This window comes from Neodiprion lecontei, chromosome 4, assembly GCF_021901455.1.
Source record: "Neodiprion lecontei isolate iyNeoLeco1 chromosome 4, iyNeoLeco1.1, whole genome shotgun sequence".
Taxonomy (NCBI): Eukaryota; Metazoa; Arthropoda; class Insecta; order Hymenoptera; family Diprionidae; genus Neodiprion; species Neodiprion lecontei.
This window is the reverse complement of record NC_060263.1, coordinates 13,544,754-13,555,955: the sequence shown is the minus strand read 5'-3', so window position 1 is coordinate 13,555,955 and position 11,202 is coordinate 13,544,754.

Sequence of the window (11,202 nt, the reverse complement as noted above, 5' to 3'; positions counted from 1 at the left end):
TTGTCGACCAGCGATTGATCATATCAAAAACGTGAATTATAGTTGTAAAACTCAACACATAAATGTAAGAATGTCTTTTGTCAGAGATCATGTACTTCAAAAAACTATCGCATTAGATTTTGTCCCAACGAACGAAATGGTAGCTGATGCGATAACAAAAGCTGTAAGAATTATTAAATTACATTTTTTCACCACCCATACAGGTTTATGTTAAAAAAAAAAAAAAAAAATTTTCAACTTTTCATGCAAATACATTTTTTTTTGTAATATATATAAATACTAGCTGACCCGGCCACGCGTTGCTGTGGCTAAAGTTTTTGTTATATTACATTATAGTAAACAATCTAAGAGGAACAATAAGAAAACATCAGTCACGGAGTCCACTATGCTTTTTCACACAGATGGTATTTGTAAAAAAATATGGTGATCTCCTTATTTGACTTTCTACTACTATAACCCTTTAGTACAATGAAATTATTTAAGAACAAAGACGAAAATGTTGATGTTGGTATACAAATTCACTGGATTCGATATTTGAAAAACTTGTTATCATAGCACATTGAAATAATAAGTGCTAAATATTTTTTAATAGAAGTTAAATAAAAACAATAAAAAAAAATATTTGTACAACTATTGAAAAAGTGTAGGAAATTGTGTATCATTTTTGCATTGACATTTTAATTAAATTTTATAATTATGTGATAATACTTACATACATATATTCAAATTAAATTAAATTATAAAGTTTTGATCAATGAAGCACAAATAAGTAAAAAACAGGATTAATTTCACTGTATTATCTTCATTATAATATGAATGCAATTTACACTTCAGTCTAAGTAACACGTGGCCGGCTATGCTAACACCAAAAATTTAAAAAGTGGAAATAATTGAATTGTACGGTATTTCGTTCACTACAAAATAAATTTAATTAATTTTATAGCGTCAACAACACGTGGTAATTATGCTGTTAAAATGTAGCTTATATGACACGTTCGTAGATTTACCATAGCAGCGCCATCTATTGATTACTTACTCAACCCAGTCGAAAGGTATCGACATCTGTTAGAATCATTTGGAGTTAACAGATAATTGTGACTGTCAAATAATAACAGACAAATAATTAGCAATAAATTAAAATTGCGACTATAATTTGAGATTTAAACTATCCTATCTCTCAAGTTGGATCGAACTGCACATGGTGTGCGTATTTTATTATAATCGGTTAAGTGGTTTAGGAGTCCATTGAAGACAAACATCGTGACACGAGATTTATATATATTAAGATTAAGATATTTGTTCTTGTAAGTAGAGTTCAATTTAGGGGCAAGTCTTGAAATATAAATTGAACGTCGATATTAGTTATATATATATTCTGTTTATGTCCATAGGTAAGAGGAGGTATAGTACGTATGTGTGTGTGTGTGTGTAGGCTGAGCAGTAGCGTACTGGCAGGTAGATCGGCTCAGTGCGTATTGCGAGTTAGCTCTGAACGCAGCGTTTGCTGGATAGCCAGCATTTGTACTTAAAATAATATTAGTAAAGATCCGGGTCCTAATTAAATGAACTGCAGTATAAATAAATACATATCCTGTGAACATTTTTCATTTTACTTCCACAACCTATATCATGGTGACACTTGACGTTAAGAACGCCTTCAACTCGGCCAGGTGGGTGGATATCCTAGGGTCACTGAGAGGCGACTTCGGGGTCCCGCCTTACTTGCTCCGGGTTGTTGAAGACTACCTTTGGAACAGACGGCTGAAGTACGAAACAACTGAAGGTCAAGTGACGTGACAGATCACTGCGGGGGTCGCCCAAGGTTCCATACTGGGACCTGACTTCTGGAACGGGATCTATGACAGCCTGCTCAGACTGGAGCTCCCGCTCGGCGTTCGCCTGGTCGCTTACGCTGACGACGTGGCAGCAGTGATAGTCGAGCGCACTCCACATCTCGCACAATACGCACTGAATCAGTTAATGAGACGAGTCGGACGGTGGATGACTGACCACGGACTGCAACTCGCGACGGAAAAGACAGAACTGGTGCTTCTCACCAGAAGACGAATACCGACCACACTACGCATGACGGTCGGGACGGACGAGATCAAGACCAGAGGTGAAGTCAAGAACCTGGGGGTGACCCTGGACACGAAGATGACCTTCTGGCCTCACACACGACGAACGGCTCAGAAGGCGGCTGAAAGGATAGCATTCCTAAGCCGCCTGATGGCAAACACAAGCGGACCGAGACTGGGGAGAAGGAGACTTTTGATGTCGACGGTGAACTCGATCCTCCTCTACGGTGCTGAGAGCTGGGCAGACTCCCTGAAGACTGAGAAGTACTGTCACGCAATGACGACGGTACAGAAACGAAGCGCGTTGAGGATCGCTTGTTCCTATCGGACGGTCTCAGTACAGGCCGTTCTGGTGGTGGCGGGCGTAATTCCCGTATACCTTCTCGCGTTCGAGCGCAAGAGGGTCTACGGAAGAGACGCGGACGTGACCCGTCGGGACGCGGCAACGACGGAAAGAGACGCGACGATACAGACGTGGCAAGAACGGTGGACGGAAGAAACGACAGGAAATTGGACGAGACGACTCATTAAGGACCTGAGACCGTGGATCCAGAGGGGGTTTGGGGATGTGAATTTTCACGTCACCCAGCTCCTGACGGGCTACGGTTATTTTAGACGGTACTTATACAACTTGGACCGAGTACGGACGCCCAACTATACGTACTGAGGACACGAACGAGACGACGCGGAACACACGTTCTTCGAATGTGACCGCTGGACAGAACTGAGACAGAGACTGGAGACAGTCGTGGGAGGCATCACTCCCGACAACATTGTCAGGGTGATGCTCCATAGTACAGAAAGGTGGCAACAGAGACAATCCTACGACGTGAGAACGCGGACGGCTGCCTGACGTAACGTAACTGACGGACAGCCTGCACTTGACGAACGGACCGACAGACTGATAAGACTCACACCGACAGAGCCCCCAGCTAGAAGTAATATCACCATAGTCCCTGGCTGGGGGCGTTGCACAGGAGGTGGCGGTTTGGTGGGTAGGCCATTCTGGAATCCCACATCCGCGCTAGCCCGTATGACTGGCGTGAATCCGTAACTTGGATTCCGCAACTCCACGGAAAAAAAAAAAAACAATAATAATAATAATAATAATAATAATAGTCATGGTAACGGTTATGATAAGGGTAACGGTAACGGTAATAGTAATAGTAATAGTGATAGTGATAGTGATAGTGATAGTGATAGTGATAGTGACAGTGACAGTGACAGTGACAGTGACAGTGACAGTGACAGTGACAGTGACAGTGACAGTGACAGTGACAGTGACAGTGACAGCGACAGCGACAGTGACAGTGATAGTAATAGTAATAGTAATAGTGATAGTAACAATAATAATAATGACAATGATAATAGTCATAGTCATAATCATCTATAATTTTTCGATACGATTAATGCTCATTTTATTTTTTGGTGAACTTTTTTTCATTTTCGGAAATTTTTCTTCGTTTTCTGGAAACTTTTTCTACCTGTCAATTAAATGGAAAAAATGTTTTCGGAAAACTTGGTTTCATTTTCTGAAAACTTTTTTTCGTTTTCTGGAAACTTTTTTCCATTTTCTGAAAACTTTTCTCGTGGTAAACGAATAAATATGAATAATTGTTCAATATATTAATAATAAATGAATAAATAATTGATGAATACATGAATTTACATGGTATTCGAAATTTAAAACTTCGATCTGCTCAATATCGTATTGCTGGCGAAACGTCTCTACGTCATGAAGTATCGCCCTGGGTGTCAAACGCATATATTTACAACGGTTCTATGCCCTTAGTTCCAGCCTACGGCTAGTTTATTGCGGGGTTGCAGCACACCCTCCAAGTTCTGGTGCCTGTTTGCCCAGGTATCGGTTGCATATTACCGTCTTGTCAACTCATGATCAATTTTTCAATACATTGGGGCTAACCTCGCGTTTTTTACTACGTATTAAACACTGTGGGGTTGATCAACTCTTGGTAAGCCCCTCAGACGGTTCTTATAATCATTAAACGTGATGTTATTTATCGTTGCAGTTTTCGCATCCCTTGACACGTTTGCTCCCTTTGATAATGTTGATATGTATCGTTTCGTCTTCAACCGTGGTGGTAAATGTGTATAGTTTCGCACGGATCTATGGTATTGTTGAAGAACTATCTCTGTTTGATGATGGGGTTGTCCTTACAGCAGCTATATGCCCTCAGTTCTATCCTATGGTCAGTTTATTGTGGGGGTGGTGGTAAACCCCTCAAGGTATTGCGTCTGTTTGTCCAGGTACCAGTTGCATATTACAGACTTGCCAACTCAACGTCAATTTTTTAGTACAATGGGACTAACTTCATGTTTTTCACTACGTTTTAGGCATTGTGGTATGGACCAACTCTTTGTAAGCCTCCCCATGTGATGCTTATAATCGTTAAACGTGACGGTTTTCAACGTTGCACTTTCGGCATCCTTGACACGTTTGCTCACTTTGATGGTAAATGTGCTCAGTTTTAGGTGAATCCCCGATGAATTCGGTCATGATTTTTCCATTGTTCCCATCCTTCATCAGAACCCGAGGTGTGAAATGCTCGAGACAGAAGAATTAAAATCCTTATGATTCTTGTGAAGCTCTATAGGATATTCGGATATCCATCGGTTCAGGATGTAACCGATCGGTGGATCGTCCGAGTGAGTTGATATGTATATCGATAAGATTATGCCACTACTCGAACGAACCGTATAGATTGTTTACGTCAAAATACATGAGATACGATTCCACGTTACTAGGATCAAAATCTTTCCCCATAAACCTGTTATTGGCCCGAGCGTGTCGATCAGAATATTGTAAATTTACTCCCCGTGTATTTGAGCATAGCATCGAAAGCAAGTCCCGGCACTGTGTAGTAGTGCAACGGATGTAAATCATATGTTCTGAGACATCTGGTCAGATCACCGTTTTGCATTTATCAATCTCTATAGTTCTCCATTGGCTCGAAATGGAATTCTTCTCAAACATTTTTAGCATGCTTGTAATCGTCGTTCGAAATATTTGCATCACATAGGTTTGAGTAGAAATGATTCTTTGCAGATAGCTGAGTTTCATCGAGCTTCTCCTAGCAATCAACGTATTCATGGGGAAAACGTCGTTGCCAGTCATCAAACTGAACTGAGTCTGCTGATTGCAGAATTTACGCGCTGTATGATTATCTGCATCATTCAAATACGTGGAAAGTTTATGGAAAGGATGCTACTAGCCATAAAAATCAAAACGAATCGATGAATCTCAAGCACATTATTGTTCCATCAACGCATTCGTGAATGAGATATATTTTTCCTTATTTATTGGCAGCAGCGTAATTTTATGGGGAAAAGTTGATGCTAGGGATTTTAATAAAAATTGCGTATCCAATAGGGTTGATGAATTGTGTAAAACTGATGGAATTGTGAATCGTGTTAATGTTTATAACGGCCAGGAATATGAATATTTTTGCATACGTTAATTCTAAATTAATCTGTCTTGAAAGACATGTCAGAAATCAAATTATTGCTTTACATAATGTCATCGTACTACAACAATGCGGATTGGAAAATGTTGTGATGCATACCGCACTCTCGACAGCTCCGCTAGAATCTACTGAATTTGTATTTTCAAACATGAATAAGCCCGGTTACATTACCTATATTGCATGAGAAGTAGTACGTGTAACAAAATGAGAACCAGTAGATGACAGAATAAGTAAAATGAGCGAATGTTACCAAGAGCTTTCCCGTGTATAGAGGAAACGGAAGTTTTTTCATGTTACAGGGAAACGTGCAAAAGATTAAGTTATATTAGGTTGGCTAGGTTGTACAGTCTCGAGTTGGGATAGGTTATATTAGGTTGGGTTGTAGTGTCTTGGGTCAAGTTAGGTTATGTTAAGTTGGAGTAGCCTTGACGTAGGTCAGGTTGTAGAAACCTCGAGGCCATCGCGCCAACCGCGAATTGCTCAAGAATCATTGAACTATCGAAGCTAGCGATCAAGCTTGATCGAATAAATCATTTCAGAAAGTATTTTATCAATTTAGGTTAGGTTGGGCAGTCTTGGATTAGGATAGGTTATATTAGATTGGGTTGTAGTCTCTTGGATCAAGTTAGGTTACGTTGAGTCAAATCCTACCGTCTCAGGTCAGGTTAGCTTTCACTCCGCTGGGTTAGGACGGGTTAGAGCTATGGATGATATAGGCAGGGAGGACTGTCTCCGCGTACAGAAAGTGTCCGTAAAGCCGAGGCAAAGAAATTGAGATCGTGTCGCTGCGTGAAAAATTGTACCCATTTTTCAAACTTCACTGAGTTGACGAGTTATAAAAGTACATAGAAAAGAAAAAAAAGTGGTTCTCGAATTAGAGAAGATTTCTGTAATTACCAAGTTTCATCATCTTGCTCATTATAAATGTTTTTATCGTAACATGTTTAAGAGTTTTTGAATCGTTTAATTATTTGTGTTTATATGTGCAAAGAAAAAGTATTCAAATTTTGGGAATTCTTCATTTTGATTTATTGTTCATTGTTCATGATAGTGTTCTGCGGCACATGGTTTTCGCTCTTTTTATTCGAAGTGTTTGTGTAACATTTTAATTCAAATTTGGTTGTTTATCCTTGTTTACAGTATCTGCTGAGGACTCTAGAGTCCCTAGGGTGGGTCAGTATAAAGGATTTTAAGAAACGCCGCCAAGGTAGGGCGGAAATTCGAAGCAAAATTGCATATTTTCGAGGGCTAACTGACGACTGCCGATGGTAGGGTGACGATTTCATAGACTTCTTCGGCATCAGATGGTTGATCGATGGGTGGTGAGGGCAACGCTGCCCCTTTGAGGATTGGGATCACCCGGTGTGGCACGCGCCGGAAGCATTGTGGGTGGTTCACCACCCGAATTACTAAACATTTCCCCCCATGTCTCTGTTTTTAAATGCTTCAAAATAAAAACAAAGGGTTATATATCGATCGTTATATATCATATTTGATTGTGTCTATGAATTAAAACTCATTTTCTCTCCAAATAACTTGTCAGTTAGTCATAGATTATTTTCAGGTTTGGCTGTGAATTTTTTTAAGTATAGCGTCGTTTATCTTGGTTACATAACGTTGGTAAAATTTGGTTCGATGTTGTGTCGTGATCTTTTTGTTTGGGGATTCTACTGAGAAATTTTTAATGGTGTTTGGATTTACTAAAACGTTGGTGCTATTCGTAATACCGTTTATTGTTTGCACTTCCACGTCTTGATTTTGATCTAGTGCTCGTCTAGTATCGTTTGATTGACTCGGTATTTTTGCCAGATCGTTATCTATGCATGTACGGAGATTTAATTATTGCTGTTGTTGTTGTAGTTGTTATTGTTATTATCATTATTGTTATTATTATTATTATTGATGATGATATGTTACACCTGTATGCATAAGGGAAGAGAATGTGGAGATATTTTGTATAATTGAATATTTTATTGTAATTCTTGGACGATTCACAGTTTCCGCAGAAAAAAATGTGCATGCATCGGGTTGCAAGCCGGTGTGTTTACCGATTCAGGATTGTGAGTGGGGAGAGGTTGTGAAATTGATCAATATGGCTGTTCATGTGGCTAAGCAAAAATCAAATACCTGCACACCCCCAACCACCGTTGGGTCATGTGATGGGGAAAAAAATCAGTCAACAAAAAAGCAGGTAGTGGGCAGCGCGCAGTGGTGACTGGGTGGAGGGCTGCAGTGGTGGACTACCGCAGCCATCGAGAATAAAAAAAGTTTATGACAAACAAGTCTGAGTCTGCACACCCCAACCCTTATCAGCGTGGGGCATGTGATGGGAAAAATCGGTCAACGGAAAGCAGGTAGCGAGCAGTGTTTGACGTGAGAAAAATCTTGTCTTGTCGACTCTTGACCGGATGCTTTGTGCACATACAGTTTTGGGATTTATGACACTTTATAGCGAACAAGTCCGAGCCTGCACACCCCCAACCATATTAGCGTGGAGCATGTGATGGGAAAAATTGATCATCAAAAAAGCAGGTAGCGATCTCTTGAGAAAATTTTCCCAGCTTATACTGTTGTCGCGTTACATTTTTGCCTATATGTCACGAGGCGTACACCCCATGAACGATTGGCTGATGGGTTTTTGCTCGGTGGAGGGTGGGCGTGTCTCCTTTCATACAAATCCGAATAGCTGTATGAAACTTCTCTAGCATTTTGAAAAATCTCTCGTGCAGGTGTTTGGCAAAGTGAGTGGTGAAAAAAGGTGTTTATTCGCAAACCCGAAGACTTCAACGAGTTTATACTTTTGTGTGTACTTTATAGAATATATAGTGCTACACCAATCTTCTTACGATACTGCAAATGCCGATTGAATTTCCGTAATGATTATCACATTTGATTAGTATGTTAACGAAGTTTTTCGATTTGTTTCAATTTTTCAGTATTCAGCATCATTCCCTCCCTTCCTCTCTCTCTCTCTCTCTCTTTCTATCTATTCATTTATTGATTGTATTTATTTTATTCATTTCATTTATTATATTTATTTTATTTATTTTATTTATTTTATTTCATTGATTTAGGTTATTTCATTTATTTCATTCATTTCATTAATTTGATTTATTCTATTTATTTTATTGATTTGATTAATTTTATTTATTTTATTTATCTATTTTATATGTTTTATTTATTTTATTTATTTTATGTATTTTATTTATTTTATTTATTTTATTTATTTCATTTATTTTATTTTTTCAATTTATTTTATTTATTTTATTTATTCAATTTATTTTATTTATTTCATTCATTTTATTTATTTCATTTATTTTTTTTATTTTATTCATTTTATTCATTTTATTCATTTTACTTCGAAAATCCAGCTACTCAACTACATCGCCAAGGATCCGGCCATATCCATGAGTTTTCGTTCTTGGGAAACGTACGTGTATCCCATGCTTCCATTAACAACGCGGCATATATGGTCAGTCAAGACATCGACGCAGCTTGAAAAGCCGAGATATGTCGTTCTAGGATTTCAAACTGCAAGGAGAAACGAGTCGCTGAGAAATGCCAGCGTATTTGATCATTGTCGGATCAGAGATGTAAAACTCTTCCTCAACTCACAGTGCTATCCCTATGGAAATATGAATCTTGATATATACAATAATCAATACGCCATTCTCTATGATATGTATGTTCGGTTTCAAGTGACCTACTACAACAAAGAAGCTGAGCCTTTGCTATCGGAGCGTGACTTTATAAACCGAGCCCCCCTTATCGTCATCGATTGCTCCAAGCAGAACGAATCATTGAAAACTGGACCTGTGGACATTCGGCTGGAATTTGAATCCAGCATTACTTTCCCACCACACACTTCTGCCTAGTGCATGATCTTGCATGACCGCATTGTTGAATATGAATATAATATGTTTAATTAATATGGATATTGAAAATAATATGTATAATTTTACTCGTTAAAATTTAGAATAAGATAATTTAGAATAGAATAAGAAAACTAAATGTAATTGATGTTACATAAAAAAATTGTTAAAAGCATTCAAAACGCCATTTTGAACCTTCCTTCTGGGGTCATTTCCTGGAAATATTTCAATAGATCTAGCAGGTTTTTATCCTATCCGATTTATGCGCGGCTTTCCGGTGCCAAACAAGTCTCGACAGGAATTAGGTTTTCACCCTCTCCCCCTCGCCCACTCCGCGAACCCACCGCCGCCTACGACGGATGCCCACCCAAGTATAAAAATCTGTGCAAATGCTGTGAGTAGAGTAGCAATGTATAGTTTCCCAAGCATGTGATGGAAATCCGTCAACGAAAAGCAGGTAGTGGGCGGTGCAGGTATAAAAAATCGGGGCCCAGACCCCTTGCCCCGAATATCTACGTTTATGACGTTCGGCGGAAAAAAAGTCTCGACAGGAATTATTTTGTGCGTGTGCGTGCGTGCGTGTGTGTGTGTGTGTGTGTGTGTGTGTGTGTGTGTGTGTGTGTGTGTGTGTGTGTGCGTGCGTGCGTGCGTGCGTGCGTGCGTGCGTGCGTGCGTGCGTGTGTGTGTGTGTGTGTGTGTGTGTGTGTGTGTGTGTGTGTGTGTGTGTGTGTGTGTGTGTGTGTGTGTGTGTGCGTGTGTGCGTGCGTGTGTGCATACGTGCGTGCGTGTGTGAGGAGAATAAACGTAAAAATAGTCATTTCGCGGCAAACCGCCAAAATGATCAAAGAACTGTAACAGAACTGTGAATCTTTTTTTTTCTCGCGAATAGTTCAAAAAAATTTACAAATAGTCGATAGTCAACGTATTTTTTTCGATCAATAAATTATTGCTACCACTATTTTAAATTTTCGAATGATTATCAGAATTCATTTCGCGAATCTTCAATCATGTTCGATTAAATAAATGACGTGAACCTAATACTCAAATTGAAAATTCAAGTCATATTAGATTGATTAAAATGATGTCTGTATTTCATGTTCGTGCGGTTCTAAACAAAGAAAATCTAATCGGAAGCGTAGAACTCAGGAACGTAGATCACATCCTGTGACACAAGTTGAAAATCAACTTTCTCAAAATGCGCGTGAACGTCACAATTTGCTTCAAGGACAATCATGTTTTAGAGTAATGTCAGAACATTATTACGAGGATATTGACTTATCGGATTCAGGATTGTGTCCCTTGTTCCATCAAAATGAATGAATATCCAATTTTTAACGAAGTTTATGAAGATTTTTCTTCAAATAATGTAATCCGATACAATATCTTGTTCATAGTCCTCCGAACATCACCTTGTAACAAGGATATTTGGAAAGAGTCCCTTTGTTGCAGAAACCATTATGAAAATCTTGGTTTTTAATTCGTGCTACTGAATAACTCTGTGTTTCAGGTTCCATTTTCAATCTTAAAATGGGCCCTACAATCTAATTGAGGACTTGAAAAACTATTTATCTGAATTTAATGCCAAAGAGAGTAAAAGTGAGCTTCAAAATAAGCTACCAAATTAAATGGTATAAAGCCAGCATTATTGACGTTGAACCATTGTATTACAATAGCTTACTGTTATAAATGTGCAATATTGTTGCACATCCCAATTCTGTCAATCGAAGACAAGATTCTGAACATCTGGGTTCTATTTACACCTCTGTG